The following is a 15,494-nucleotide window of genomic DNA, read 5'->3' on the forward strand; positions in this document are numbered from 1 at the left end:
TTTCTTTCTTTCTTTCTTTCTTTCTTTCTTTCTTTCTTTCTTTCTTTTTTTTTTGTCAAGGTTTCTCTGTTGCCGGGAACCAAGAGTTCTGGTGACTGGAAAATTACTGATGCCTGGGTATATAATCAACTTCCCAAGAAGTTGCCTGACTGATTTTATCGATCTCAGGAAGAGCCATGGAATGTGCCACTTATGCAAGAGATAATTTGCCCCCTTTTCCTGCTTGGGAGGGTAGTCGCTTCCTTATTTTAAAAATATAAAAGTATAGCTCTAGCGAGCAATAAACAGACCTCGACAACTCATTGCCTGGTCTCGTTCCTTGTCTCTCGCCCGTTTTTCTTTCAGGCTTGGTTCTTCTCGGACCCCACGAATTACTAGGTCCCGCGGGTCGGGCACTCTGTGTGTAGCCTTGGCTGTCCCGGATCTCACACTGTAGACCAGGCTGACCTCACACTCACAGAGATCCACCTGCCTCTCTGCTTCCCTAGTGTTGGGATTAAAGGCAGGTGTCACCACCACCCAGCTTTATCTTTGTCAAGCATTGCTGCTGGAAATGATTCAGCCACCACCCTTGGAAAAAACTTAGAGATGTAGATTGTTAGCAAAGATGACCACCCTTAGGAAGAATCTGTAGAAGCAGACTGTGAATAAGGCTAGGTTAAGATGTTTTTGTAAGTCACTCTGATGTACAAAATCATAGGGAAAAATTAAAGTTCAGAAAGACACATTCTTAATCATTGAGTTAGGGACTTTTTGACATTAGGGAGCAAGAACAATGGCAGCCCAAAGGGCACCACTGGCTGATCTGACTCTCTCACTGAAGTGGGGCTGATGATCACTGAAAGACCCCTGCCTCACCCTAAGTTAAACATAGCTAACGCCATTTTGTGAGACACCACTGTTTTGTAAAACTCTAAAGGCCAGATGAGAAACTGGAAAATTACTGAGAAATCCTAGCTGTGTCACCCACTTGGAATATCTGTGGTCAGGCTGCCCCAGTCATACTAAAAACAGTTTGTATTAATCACCCTCATGGATATCTGTGAGACTGTTCCAGTTAAGATAAGGGTCCTAAGGAAAACAACAGGTGGTGGGCCACGTCAAGGAGTCATCATGACCATTGTGACCACCCAGTTCCTGGAATCTTGGTGTCCCTGCCAAACTTTGACGCAAACCGTGGTCTCGTGTAAATGTACCAATCAGCCCCCTGTAACCATGCCTCTCACTTCTGTACCAGTGCTTCTGCTCTAAAACCCTATAAAAACCCCAGCTTCCCATCTAGGGGGCGCGGAAGTCTCTCGAATGACTTTTCGCCCGGGGTACCCGTGTATCAAAATAAAAGCCTCTTGCTGTTTGCATCCGAATGGACTCGTTGTTCCTTGGGAGGGGGTCTCTCTGATGGAAGATACCCTCCGGGGATCTTTCAATCACAAGCTGATGATTAATTTCTTGAACCCATTTTTGTCTCGGCTTCCTGATATAAAAATTGTTAATGAGTAGATGCACACCTTGAGGATTTTAAGTAGAAATGGCTGATTGTTTTTTGTATAAAAGTTTAGACCTGTGATTCTTTTAAGATTTTTATAAGATTACTTTTTAAGATAAATGATCCTTTCTTTGTAACTGTTGGACCCCCGAGGTGGGGACCACCGTCCCTTGGGATAGACACCGGACCCCAATGACCAAAGAAGATGCGGACTCGATGCAAAACAGCAAGAGGCTTTTATTCGCAGGCCAGCACGCGGGGGGCTCAGCACACAGCTCCCAGACCCCGTGCAAGGGACAGTGGAGAGCCCCGAGCAACAGAATCACAGAGTTTATAAAGGCAAAAACCACAAAGCAGGAGGGGACTTAGGGGTTAGGTTGTATCCAGGTGCAGTGAGTGCAAAGCAAACAGGAGGGGGTCTAGGGATTGTTTGCACTTCTCTGTCCATGACTACAGAAGGGCGTGTCTCAGAAACGTTTTGTATCAGATCCTGCGTTTCTCAGTAACATTTTGTATCAGATCCTGCGTTTCTCAGTAACGTTTTGTATCAGATCCTGGTTTGGTAATGGTTAAAGTTCACGAGTTCAAGTACCCATGGTCAGGGCCAACTTAACCTCACAGTAACCACAAATTTCAGCCTATTAGTAAAGAGAAAGCAGCTGAAAATTTGCCTTGCTTGCTTACAACTTTGTTAATCTATGACAGGTTCTTAGTTACAAATGTATATGGATTCTTGGGAAGAATTTTTCACATTTGTTTTCTTTACCTGTAATATGTAAAATGTTTTTCATATAAAGGTATTGGGTAACATACTGGTTTTCTACAATCATTCACTAAAAGAAAAATAGAATGCAATCACATTGTAATTTTTATACTGCTGAAAATTTTGCTGGGATATATAAGCTGTGGGAGAAAAAATAAAATTGTTGGAACATGCTCATTGGAGCTTGTTGAAGCTTGCTTCACGCACCGAGCATGTGTGTGTGTGTGATTTTTTTCCCCCTTTCTTTTTCTTTACTGGCCACAAGTAGTAAAGGCCTCCAGCTGATGGCTACAAGCAGTTCTGGCCCGGAGAATCAAGCTTTGTATCCTCAGAGAAAAGTCCACTCTACACCCTGCCTCAGTTTACTGGTGATGTTGAAGCTGGTCTTCCACAGTTTTGATTTTAGCCTTTGTCCAGTTTTTCCCCAGATGGATGTATGGCCTTTTCATGGGTAACTGTACACTGGGGGAAAGGAAAGGATCAGACTTTCTGGGGTTGATTGGATTAATTCTGAATTGATGCTGATTTCAAGAGATCCCAAAAAATATGTGGCCCTCCAGTTGAAGTCAGGGCTTATAGAGGCCTGGTAATTAATGGAGTTTTGGCTGGAATCTGAGTCACAGTAGGTCCAAAAGGTTCCTGAACTCCTCCTATGGTTATTTACCCAGTACCAGAATATATAATTGGGATAAATATAATTGTAAGTTGACAGAACTCTCACATTGGATCCCTAACCTGTGGAGTGAGGGATATCATGGTTAGAAAGGCTAAATGGAAGCCTTTACAGTTGCCCCTGCCAAAACAAACAAACAAAAAAAAACAAAAAAAAAACAAAAAAAGTAAATCAAAACCAGTATGGTATCCCTGGAAGAACTACCAAAATTAGTGCTACCATCAAGAACTTGAAAGATGCAGGGGTGATGGCTCTTACCACATCTCCCTTTACCTCTCCAATCTGGCCAGTGCAGACGACAGATGGACCATGAGAATGACAGTTGAGTACTGAAAACTAAATCAGGTAGTAATCCCAATTGCTGTACCCCATTTCAAATGTAGTACCCTTACTTGAGCAAGCGTCCTTATTTAAGCAGCACCCCTCCATGGCTTCTGCATCAGCTCCTGCCTCCAGGATCCTGCCTGGTGTAAGTTGCAGTCCTGACTTCCTTCAATAATGAACAACAATAATGAAGAATGAGCCAAATAAACCCTTTCCTCCCCAACTTGCTTTTGGTCATGGTGTCTCTTTACAGCAATGAAACCCTGATTAAAACAACAGCAAAATGGCTCCTGGCCTCAAAGTGGAGTCGGGCATGTGCCTTACCTTCTAGTCATACCTAAATTCAACTTTGTATAACTTTAATATTTTCTAAACAAATATTAGTAAATATTTTCTAGCATCAATACAATGCAGATTTCATTATTTTAACCAAAGATAATGCAACAGAGTAGACAAAACACAAAAGAAAAGTAATTGTTAAACGCTACAAAAAATAAGCATGTTTTAGTAGGAGAAAAATATCTTTTTCTTAATGGGCTTTGACAAAACCCAACTACCTCCACCTTCCTCCCTTTCATATGGTATTTTAAATCTTTTTGTTTTTGTTTTGTTTTTTGAGACAGGGTTTCTCTGTGTAGCACTGGCTATCCTGGGCTCACTTTGTAGACCAGGCTGACCTCAAACTCATAGAGATCTGCCTGCCTCTGCCTCCCAAGTGCTGTAATCAAAGGCCTGTGCCACCATGACTGGCTCAGTATTTTAAATCTTAATGTAGGTAAATTGTGATGATTCTTCCCTCCTTTAACATGGTATTTCAAATACCAAGGAGGGCAGTTGTGATATTTCCACTTCTTTATTGTCTCACTGTTTTTCACTTACAAATTTAACATGTGTTGGGATTGGCTATACTTTTCCCTAAGTCACTCCTTAGGGTATAAAATTGTCTTTTCAGACTGTGCCTTGCCCTGAGGGATTCCATTTTAAAGTCAGAGGGTGAATCCACATCTTGGTATATACAAAAACATAAATATCATTTATCTAGGACCACCTATAAGGCACAGATCATAAAAGAACTCATTCCTAAAAGTAGAAAGGGCTGAGCACAAAGACCGTGGACAATCCCCATACATGCTGTAAGAAGAGAATCAGTTCCCACAAGTTGTCCTGTGACCTAGTCTATATGCATGTTGTGGCAATGAATGCATGCAAACACACATAAATATAACATTTTTTTAAATAAGTAGAACTGTTACCAACACTATAAACTCATCAAAGCAAACTGGGATCTCAGGGAAATCAGGCCCAAGAACATACTGGATGCACCCAAGGAAAAGGTGCCACTCCCTTACCTGAACCCATAAAGAGGTAGATACCTAACACTGTTAGAACATGGACCTGCCCCTGAAACACAGTGGTCACTTCCAAGGAGTCAGATTCCACAACTCGAAGAAGCTGTGTGTCCTTCAGTTCTCCCTGGGACTGTTAAGAAGCTGCCTGTGCTGTGGCTGAACAGCAGCCCTGATTTATGGTCTTCAGCAGTGTCTAGTTACTCCATGTTCTTTGTCATGTATGCTATGTTAAACTAAATCGCATGTGAAAACCCCTGCCCCCACCCCACCACACCTCACCCTGCCTTCCCTCTCAGCCCTGTAAGGCCTGGAGTCTCACAGGAGCTCAGGATTGTGCCCTTCCCAGGAACACTCACCACAACTCGATGCAAAAGCAAGAGGTTCATTCCAATCGCAAAAGGGTCACCCCTCCAAAGACAGGAGACGACCCTGAATGCCCCGGCCAGTGGAGCTTGTTATTAGCAGGGATAGAAGAGAATCCAAACCTGTGAAAAGATGGGCGAGAAAGAGAAACCGCGTCCAAGCAAACAGGTGCTTGTCAAGGACTAACTTTACTGAGCAGAATCAGCTTTTATAAAGGGTTCAGGATAAGGAAGTAGGGTGGGTGAAAAATTACAGATTCTTCTCGGCCAGGGGCCTGAAACATCTTGTGATAAGCCATGGTTCTGTGAGCACATCTCTGCTGTTGCCAAGCAGTATGTTTACCGCAGGTAAGGGAACGGGCAAGTTGAGGCAAGTTGAGGCAAGTTGGTGAGCTTCCACAGGTGGTCTCTGAAGTTGGTGAGTTCTCTCAGGTGGTCCCTGACACCTGAACATGCAAAGCACAGGGTTTTTATACCTGAAATTCAGACCACTTTTGCTCTATACATTGATTCGTCAGCAAGAATAGCATGAAGATGGTTTACAGCTGGTTGTAGATAGTTTACAGCTGGTTGCTTATGGTTGTTCTCAGAACAGTTCAACCTGTCCTTCAGGAGCTATCTGTACCTGGCTTCAATTCAAACAATCACAGTTGTTTTTCTCATTCCTGGGTGGTCCCTCAACCCCAAGTCGGATATTGACATTGATATTTCCTTTGTTCTTGGGATTCACTCCGAGAGTGCTCCTCTGGTCTATTCCCACTATTCCTCACACAGCAGTTATCTCTCTCTCTCCTATCATCCTTTAATTTTTTACTTATTATTTTGTGTGTGCTCATTGTGCATCTGTGTGTGTGTGTGTGTGCGCGTGTGTGTGTACAATGCTGAAGATCAAAAGACAATTCCATGGAGTTGTTTTTTTTCGTTCCACCTTGAACTAAGGTCATTATGCTTAAAAACATGCACCTTTATCCAATGAACCATCTCCTCAGTCCCCTTATTATGACTGGTAATGAAACCCCTCTCCTTCTTTTTTAAGCCCTTTCTGGGAATTTTAATGTACTGTATCATTTTCTATCTAATGCCTTTTTTTCCCTTGGTCATGGTCTTGAGGCCCTTTCTTACAATAAACCTCATTTCTGTAGGTACGTCAGCTTTTTTTCCATAAAAGCTACTGCTGAACTTCACTTACTATATCTAACACACTGTGATGGAAATGGCTCTACTGACTTGTGATGTGAGCACGAGGTATGTGCACTAAGGAGCAATAGGCAGGGAATTCCCCAAATGTCTCAAGAGCCTCGGTTTGGCTAGCCACCCCATCCCCACCCCACCCCCATGTCCGCTGTGGATACTACTGACTCTGTTCTCTGACCATCTCATTACCCATTGATTTGTCAACCCTGCTCTTTGCCTCTATAGCTTCCACTGATGTTGAGCTCAAAGCTTGTGGTTGGACCAGCCTGACTCCATCTTAAGATCAGAAGCCATCTTGTTTCAGGGTCAAAGTAAGTTCAGTTCTGCTTCCGGTAAAATTTAAATTTCTGGAATATGTCATAAACCACACCCTTAGTTAGAGTTTCTATTGCTGTGAAAAGACACCATAACCATGGCAACTCTTACAAGGAGCTTAACCCTGTGCCTTACTTCCTCCATCCAGGCCACACCTATTTCAACAAGGCCACACCTCTAATAATGCCACTCCTTTTGAGTCTATGGGGGCCATTTTTATTCAAACAACCATATTCTACTCCCTGCCCCCATATAGGCTTGCAGCCATATCATAATGCAAAATGCATTCAGTACAACTTCAAAAGTCCCCATAGTCTTTAACAGTTTTAACCCTGTTTAAAAGTCCCAAGTCTCATCAGGACTGCCTGGATCCTCTTCCTCTGTGGACTGACAAGATCATCCTACCAGGGAAAAGTGATCAAAGAGCAGGCAATAGACTTCATGTCAGAGACAGATTATGCTCGCCTTTCCAGGGCACCCACATGGAGCCTGAGCCTGCCTATGGGTTACATCTGAACAGGAGGTCTAGGTCCTCTCTGTGCATGGTCCTTGGTTAATACATCAGTCTCTGCAGGATCCCCTGGGCCCAGATTTGTTGGCTTTGTAGGTCTCCTTGTGGAGCTCCTATTTCCTCCAGGTCCTTCTACTGCCCCCTCCCCCTTCTTACATAAGACTCCTGTCAGATAGTAGAGGAGGACTCCCCCTTTCAGAAGACTAGGAAAGAGGGATGGGGGGAAAGGCAGATAGGGTGGGACTGGGAAGAGATGGAGGAAGGACTACCAATGGTATCTAAAGTGAATAAATTGTAAAAATAATAATAATAATAATTAAATAAATAAAAGTTTTAAGTCTCTTCAGACTCATACCATCTTTTTTTATTTTCTTTTTAGCTGTATTTCTTTCTTTCTTTCTTTCTTTCTTTCTTTCTTTCTTTCTTTCTTTCTTTCCTATAATTTATTCACTTTGTATCCCAGCTGTAGCCTCCTTCCTCATCCCCTCCCAATCCTACCCTCCCTCCCTCTTCTCTTCCCATTCCCCTCCCCCTTTTCACTGACAGGGGAGGTCCTCCTCCCCTTCCATCTGACCCTGGTCTATCAGGTCTCATCAGGACTGGCTACATTGTCTTCCTCTGTGGGCTGGTAAGGCTGCCCCTCAGGGGGAGGTGATCCACTTAGTTCATGTCAGAGACGGTCCCTGTTCCCCTTACTAGGGTACTCACTTGGACACTGAGCTGCCATGGGCTACACTTGTGCAGGGTTCTAGGTTATCTTCATGAATGGTCCTTGGTTGGAGTATCAGTCTCAGAAAAGACCCCTGGGCCCAGATGTTTTGGTTCTGTTGCTCTCTTTGTGTGGACTCCTATCCCCTCCAGGTCTTTCAATCTCCTCCTTCTTCCATAAGATTCCTTGCACTCTGCCCAAAGTCTGGTTAGGAGTCTCAGCATCTGCTTTGATACCCTACTGGGTAGCTTTTCAGAGGCCCTCTGTGGTGTCCTATCTTGTTCCTTGTTTTCACCCTCTTCTGATGTCTATTCCATTTGCCTTTCTGAATGAGGATTGAGCATCTTACTCAGGGTCCTCCTCCTTGCTTAGCTTCTTTAGGTATACAGATTTTAGTATGATTATCCTATATTATATATCTAATATCCACTTATAAGGGAGTATATACTGTGTATATCTTTCTGCTTCTGGGATACCTCACTCAAGAACCAACTATACCACTCCTAGGCATATATCCAAAATATGCTCAAGAATACAAGGACATTTGCTCAACTATGTTTGTAGCAGCTTTATTTGTAATAGCCAGAATCTGGAAACAACTCAGATGTCCCTCAACTGGGGAATGAATACAGAAATTGTGGTACATTTACACAATGGAATACTACTCAGCAATTAAAAATAAGGAAATCATGAAATTTGCAGGCAAATGGTGGGAACTAGAAAAGATCATGCCATCTGTTAACCCCTGTAAAAATCAAAGGACAGCAGGTGACATACTTCCAGCATACAATGGCACAGAATACATTACCACTCCAAAAGGGAGGACAGAGAACATAGTGAGGAAATAGCACACTGAAACAAAACACTAGTTTGGCAAACTCCAAACTCTGCATCTCCATATCTGATGCCAAAGCACTCTTCAGAGCTCCAACTCCTTTTATCCTTATTGATCTCAACACACTTCTCTCTCTTGGGCTGGTTCCACTTCCTGTTAGCAGCTTTTCTCAGTAGGTAATCCCAGAGCTCCAGCATCTCCGACATCTTGGGATTTCCAAGGTAATGCATGCTTCACCTTCACAGCTTCACACAATGGCCTTGATGGGCCTCCATGCAGGGACATCCCTGATACAAGCCTGGTCTCAGTGGCTTTCCTTAGCCATGGAGGGAGATTCCATAATCCTTTTCTTGTATCCTTGACTCTAAATCCAGAACCACGTGGCTGTAGCTGCCAAGTTTTGCGTTTGGTGGGGCTGGAACATGCTCCGTAGACTAGGCTGACTACAAACTCAGACATATGCCTACTTCTACCTCCTGAGTTCCGACATTAGAGGCACTTACTACCAACCCTGTCCCACCCTGCCAAAAATGCCCAAGCTTCATTCTTTTTCACAAGTTGGAAGTTCAGCTGGGTGTGTTCTTGCCCTGAGGTCACCATTTAACAATTTAACATCAAGCTTTTCTTTTCTTTTGGAGTGGGGGACGACAAGGTTTCTCTTGTGTAGCCTTGGCTGTCCTGGACTCACTTTGTAGACCAAGCTGGCTTCAACCTCACAGAGATCTGCCTGCCTCTACCTCCCTGAGTGCTGGGATCACAGGTGTACACCACCACGCCCAACATCAGGCTTTTCTTTAATCTGTTTATCTCATAGAACACAGAATTTAGCTCCATTCCACTCTCTGGTGCCCCCCTTTTCCTCAAATTATACATTTTGTATTTATTCTTGCTCAGCTTAGTATTATAGATCTGCATAAGAGTGAACACTATTAACCATACAACGAGCATAGTGGCAAGCAGGCAGACATGGTTCTGGAGAAGTACCTGTGAGTTCTACATCTAGATTGGCAGGCAGCAGAGTGACACTGGGCCTGGGGTGAGCTTCTGAAACCTCGAAGTCCACCCTCTGTGGCTTATTTCCTTTATCCAGGCCACACCTACTTGAACAAGGCCACAGCAATGATGTCACTCTCTGAGACTACAAGGCCATGTGCATTCAAACCACCACATCCTGCCTTGACTCATTTCCTGAAATTTGACATATTCCACACCCTATGTAATTTGACTCACATTCTGACCTTACCCTGACCTCTACCTTTGTAAGATGTTCTGCAAAGAAATCTTAAATCTCTATCAATTTCTGTATTTTTACTTGACACATTCTTACATTGCCAAATTCCTCTGAAAATTCCAAAAACTTTCAGTTGGAAATTAACAACTGGAGCCTAGTACAACATGGCTTCCTAAAGACTTCCAAAAAAATTAGTTACTGAACTCTGATACACACAAGATAAAACATCAAGATTCTTTTGCAAGGGCTGAAGAGACGGCTCAGCGGTTAAGGGAACTGACTGTTTTTCCCAGCATCCCCATTGCAGCTTACAACTATTTATGACTCCAAGATCTGACACTCTTTGCATAGACATATATGCAGGCAAAACACCAATGCTCATAAAGGAAAATAAACTTTTATTAAAAAAGACTTTTGCATGCCTATTAGTTTCACAGCTGCCTCTGGGCCTTTGTAAAACTCCGTTACAGTCTTTAGTAAAGTCATATAGCAATAGCCAGTACTGATCTCGAACTCTTAGTGAGCTACCATTCTGTGACACCCTGGGCAACCAGTTCTACTCACCCCAGTTACACAGCAATAACAGAACAAAGAGAGGACTCTATCCAAGCCCGCTAACAGTGAGCTTATTGGGCTCCTCACAGGAACATGGGCAACTCAGTAGCAATTGTTTATCACCTACATATCCTTAGAGGGAGCAGCCTCATGAATCTGCCTCTTGCTCCAAATGGGAGTGTTATGTTTCCACTGTCATGAAAACACCATGTAGATAATAACAGATGCAATGCTTCAAGATGGCAATGATCACCCCCAACCCAGAGCAACTATGGAAGCAGAGTTTAAGCAGAATTGGAGCAGACCAGCCATATATAAAAGTTCCCCCAGGTTTGTCAGATTTCTAAAACATGCTCTACTTTTTAAAAACTGTGTCGTTTGTTTGTTTTTAGTTGTGTGGGTTTTAATAGTTCTTTTCAGCTTTTTTTTTTTTTTTTCCTGTGTCAGTATCTATTCCCTGTTCATGTGCATTTAGGTGCCATGTCTGTGCAGGTATATGGCAGAAGAGGTTGGTATAAGCCTCCGCATTTTTGGTTAAGACATTGCCTCTCATTAAACCTGAAGCTTATCATCTTGCTTTGAGCTACAAAATATGCCTATCTTTGAGAGATCCAAGATTTAAAATTCCAATCTTGGAGCCACATAAATAGGATCCTGGATACAAGTTTAAACAAAGGAGTAAGCATATGGAAACATGTCCAACCAGCTGCATGGAGTAACCAGGCTTGCTACATTCTGTTTTGCACTCAAAAGATGTTCCTGGCAAAGATACCCAGATGGCCCCTAGATCATGACCAAAGTCATGTAGCAGTGTTTCTAAGAAAAACCACAAAGTATGCTAATCACTCTTCTTCCCCAGCAACAGCCAATCAGCACATAACAGGACACTCCAGGCATTGTTCACAAAGAGATATCCTCCAGATGGCCTGGCCAGAACCATTTATGGTCTTGGTGCCTAAAATAAGCCAATCATTTTAAAGGTCATATAAACCCCTTACCCAATCATGTAACGCCAAGGCTTGGAAACCCCCGCTTGGAGTTTTTTTTCCTTTAAAAACCCCGCTCCCCTGGACATCAGGGCCGTTCTCCTCGCCTGCTGTGAGAGGAAGGTTTGTGTCCTGAGCTCAAACTTGTATTGAATACACCCGCATGTGTTTGCAGTGGAGTCGATTCCTGGTGAACTTTAGGGGTCTCACAAACTGGGCATAACATCTTAATCCCTCAACACTGTGGTTACAGGCACACACAGCCATGCTGTCTTTTATTTGGGCGCTGGCATTGTGAATCCATGTCCTCCTGCTTTCATACCAAACTCCCCTCTTGACACTACACCATTTCCTCAGCACCCTACTTCCATGTTTTATGAGATGGAAACATATAAACCAAACTGGCCTCAAACTCAAGATTTTGTTCCAGCCTTCTGAGAGCTACACAACATTGTATCTAGCTTGGTTTTTCACCTTTCAACAACTACAAACTGGCACTGTGCAGAAAGGCAAAGGACAACAGTAAATGACTAGCAGATCATGAGAAAAGAAAGGTCAGGTGCTATGGTACACACCTGTTCCCCTCACTCAGGATGAAGCAAGAGAACTGTCATTTCAAGAAAGAGATGGGGATGAGCTACAAAGTGACTATGTCTCAAAAAACAAAAACAAAAAAACACCCACAAACAGCCAAGGAGATAACTCAGTGGGTAACAGCACTTGAAGCGAGTGACAACCCAAGTTCAGTTCTCCAGAATGGTTCCACATAGTAGGAGAAACAACTCCCTAAAGATGTCCTCTGCAGGCCATCACATGGGTAGGTATGTTATGCCTAGTTCTTGAGACTTCCCAAAGACCACCAGGAATCAACTCCACTGCAAACACATAAGGGTTTATTTAATACAAGCTTGAGCCTGGGTCATAATCTTCCTGTTGAAGGAGAGGAATGTGGCTCCAAGATCTGGGGAAACAGGGTTTTTAAAGGGCAAAACGATGGGCGGGGAGTTTCCAAGCCTTAGTCTATTTTAGGCACCGCCAAGGCCATAACAGTCCTGGCCTGGCCATTTGGCAAGGTATCTGCTCACGAGCAATGCCTGAAGTGTCCTGTTACGTGCTGATTAGTCTGCTGTTAGAGAGGAATGATTAGCACATTTTGTGGTTTTTCTTAGTAGCAGGGCTATGTGACCTTGGTCACCAGCTAGAGGCTATCTGGGTGGGAAATGGCCCATCTGGGTGGGTTGCCAGGCAACGGTAGGTATCTCTCAATTGCAAGCCTGGTTACTTTTCTGCAGCAGGTTGGGTCTGTTTCAACTTGTCTGCTTCTTTGTCTAAACTTGTACCCAGGACCACAGTCATGTTGCCCCAAGATTCAAATTTTAAATTTTGGACCTCTGGCTACACACACATAAACACTTTTTTTTTTTTTTAAAGACAAACGAAGAAGAGGAGGAGGAGGAGGAGGAGGAGGACCACCCAGACATAAAGGCAACACTAGGAGTTAAAGCCAAGATGAAATACAGTTTCAGGTCTGCCTTGTCTGAGTGAAACCCTGAAGGAAAAGGAGGCAGGAGGAAAAAGGAAACAAGAGAGGTGAAAATGAGTACATAAAGGTGAAAAAATGGTTTTCTTTTTGACTTTTACGATAGTGACACCTACATGTTGAGATTATATATATAAAATGAACCAAGGATCGAGCAACAATGTATGGAACCAAACCAAAAAATCCCACAAACACTGAGCATTTCTTTTATTCTATAGATAAAAGAGACCATTTGCTGTGGTGATGCCAGGGTTAGAACCCAAGGCTTTGCATATACTAGGCAAGCACTCTGTCCACGACCCAAATCCTCAGGCCACTGCATCACATTTTATGTGCTGGCCGATGTCCCATTTGGTAGTCAACAGCCACAAATAACTGAGTATTTGAAATGCTAATACAAATGAACAAGTGCTCAAAATTGGCCAGTATGGTGGCATACCACACCTTTACTCAGGAAACAGAGGCAGGCAGATCTCTTGTAAATTTCAGGAAGGAGATTAATCAAGTATTGAAAGCACTCGTCGGTACGGTACTGATCACAAAATGGAGTCAGATGTGACTAAGTTGTAACCACTTCAACAAAAGTTTACTTCCAACAGCCTCAAGAGCTTCAGGGTCCAAAAGCCTGAAAATGGAAGAAAAGTGAACACATCATTTTACTCCAAAAATGTGTGTTCCAATGTGGGAATAAACTGACCTTCTGAACACTCACAAGGTAGAGCACTTAACAAGCTCCAGGTCAGCCAGGGCTACACAGTGAGACTCTTCCTTAACCAAACAAGTCACACACACATACACACACACAAAATAAAACAAACCCAAACAAAACCCTATTATGATGCTGTTCTGTCACTATGTGCCAGACATCTACATGCCATTCACTTTGGCACTCACTATATATGGATCTAACCTAGGTGACCTTTAACAGGTAAGAATAATTTAACAATAAAGAATAAAATCCTGCCAACTGCAAAAATGCCCAAAAACAACAAATAAAACCAGATGGAACTGGAACGTTCAAGGAATTAAATTAAGCAACTAAGCCAGGCACTTAAATACGCAGCACATGTACTCAGGAGGAAAATTAAAAAAACCACACTGAATATTCTTGGAGCAGTGATTGCTGAGGTGAGCCTGCTTGATGATGTATCCGATCGGTACTCACTGTACACGTGTACTGTCTCAGTGCAGCCAATGTACATCTTAATAAAGTATATTTTTTTTCCTCCATAAAAATTCAAGGTGTTTTTCTTTTTTTATATAATTTATTTTTATTTTATATGCATTGGTGTTTTGCCAGCATGTATGCCTCTGTGAGGGTATGGGATCCCCTGGAACTGGTACAGACAGTTGTGAGCTGCCACATGGGTGCTGGGGATTGAACCCACTCCTCTGGAAGACCAACCAGTGCTCTTAATCATCAAGTCATCTCTCCAACACCCAGTTTTTCTTTCAATGAAAATCTGTCATCATATTAGGGAGGAAGTAATATTCTAAATACTACTGCCCAGAACTGCAAACATAGAATAAATTTACTGATCTTTTACTAAGTCAACACAAAAACAATTTTTGCTGAGATTTATTTGAACTTCAATTTGCCACAAAACATCCATTGGCACTTAACAAGTCAGGTTCTAAATTTAACATGTAAAAATTACTTCTAAAGTAAAAACATTAACAATTAAACAATATTAACAGCCGATGTAACTGTTAAAGAAGATTTTAAAAATTAACCTTATGGAGAAATAGCTGCACAGGTAAAAGCACTTGCTATTCTGCCAGAGGACCCAACTTCAAGTCCCAGAACCCACACCTGGCAGCTCACAACTGCCTATAATTCCAGTTCTAAGAGAATCAAATTGCCCTCTGGCCTCTGCAGGCACTGGCAAACCCATTCACAGTCACATAACTAAAATGAATAAATCTTTAAAATGAGATGGAGTGTTGGCTCAACAGTGAAGAATACTTGTTCTTGCAGAAGACCCAGGTTGTTTCTAGCAGCCAAGCAAATCAAAACCACCAGTGACTACAAACCCAAGGGGTTCCAAAACCTCTTATAACCTCAAGTACCAGGCAAACACATGGTGCACTTACATACAAGCGAGAGTAACACTCAACACACACCTAAATGGAAATATCAACACAATTTAGACCGAGGAACGGTGGAGACTGTTTTTTCATCTCTTCAAGTCTAATAACTTATTTACAACAGCTATTTTCATATCTGCTCGTACTTTTTTTTCTGTGGTTATAGTAAATTGTGAAGAAAATCTGACTCCATAAACACCTTTGCTTTCTCTTGATTTGGGCAAGATTTTACCCCCTAGTCCAGACTATCTTTGAAGTAGCAGTGACCTTCCTGCCTCAGCCTTCCATTTACATAGTGTTGTTTTCATAGAAAAATACATTAAGATTTTCAGATAATCATGTATATTCCTTGAAGAGTAATAAGGAGTTCTGTAAGGAAATAGTTTCAGCGTTCATCATTCAGTAAGGAAATAGTATACAGTAAGTTACTAGCAAACAACCCACATTATAGCTAAATGTTTGCTAGTTACTTACATACACAATTCTTTAAAATCCTTCTGCCTTATCAAAGGGTCAGTTTGATGGGCGCAAAGTGGCATACACAAGTAATCCCAGCACTTGGCAAGGCAAGAC

The sequence above is a fragment of the Psammomys obesus genome, unplaced genomic scaffold (assembly GCF_907164565.1).
Source record: "Psammomys obesus unplaced genomic scaffold, mPsaObe1.curated_primary_1811, whole genome shotgun sequence".
Taxonomy (NCBI): domain Eukaryota; kingdom Metazoa; phylum Chordata; class Mammalia; order Rodentia; family Muridae; genus Psammomys; species Psammomys obesus.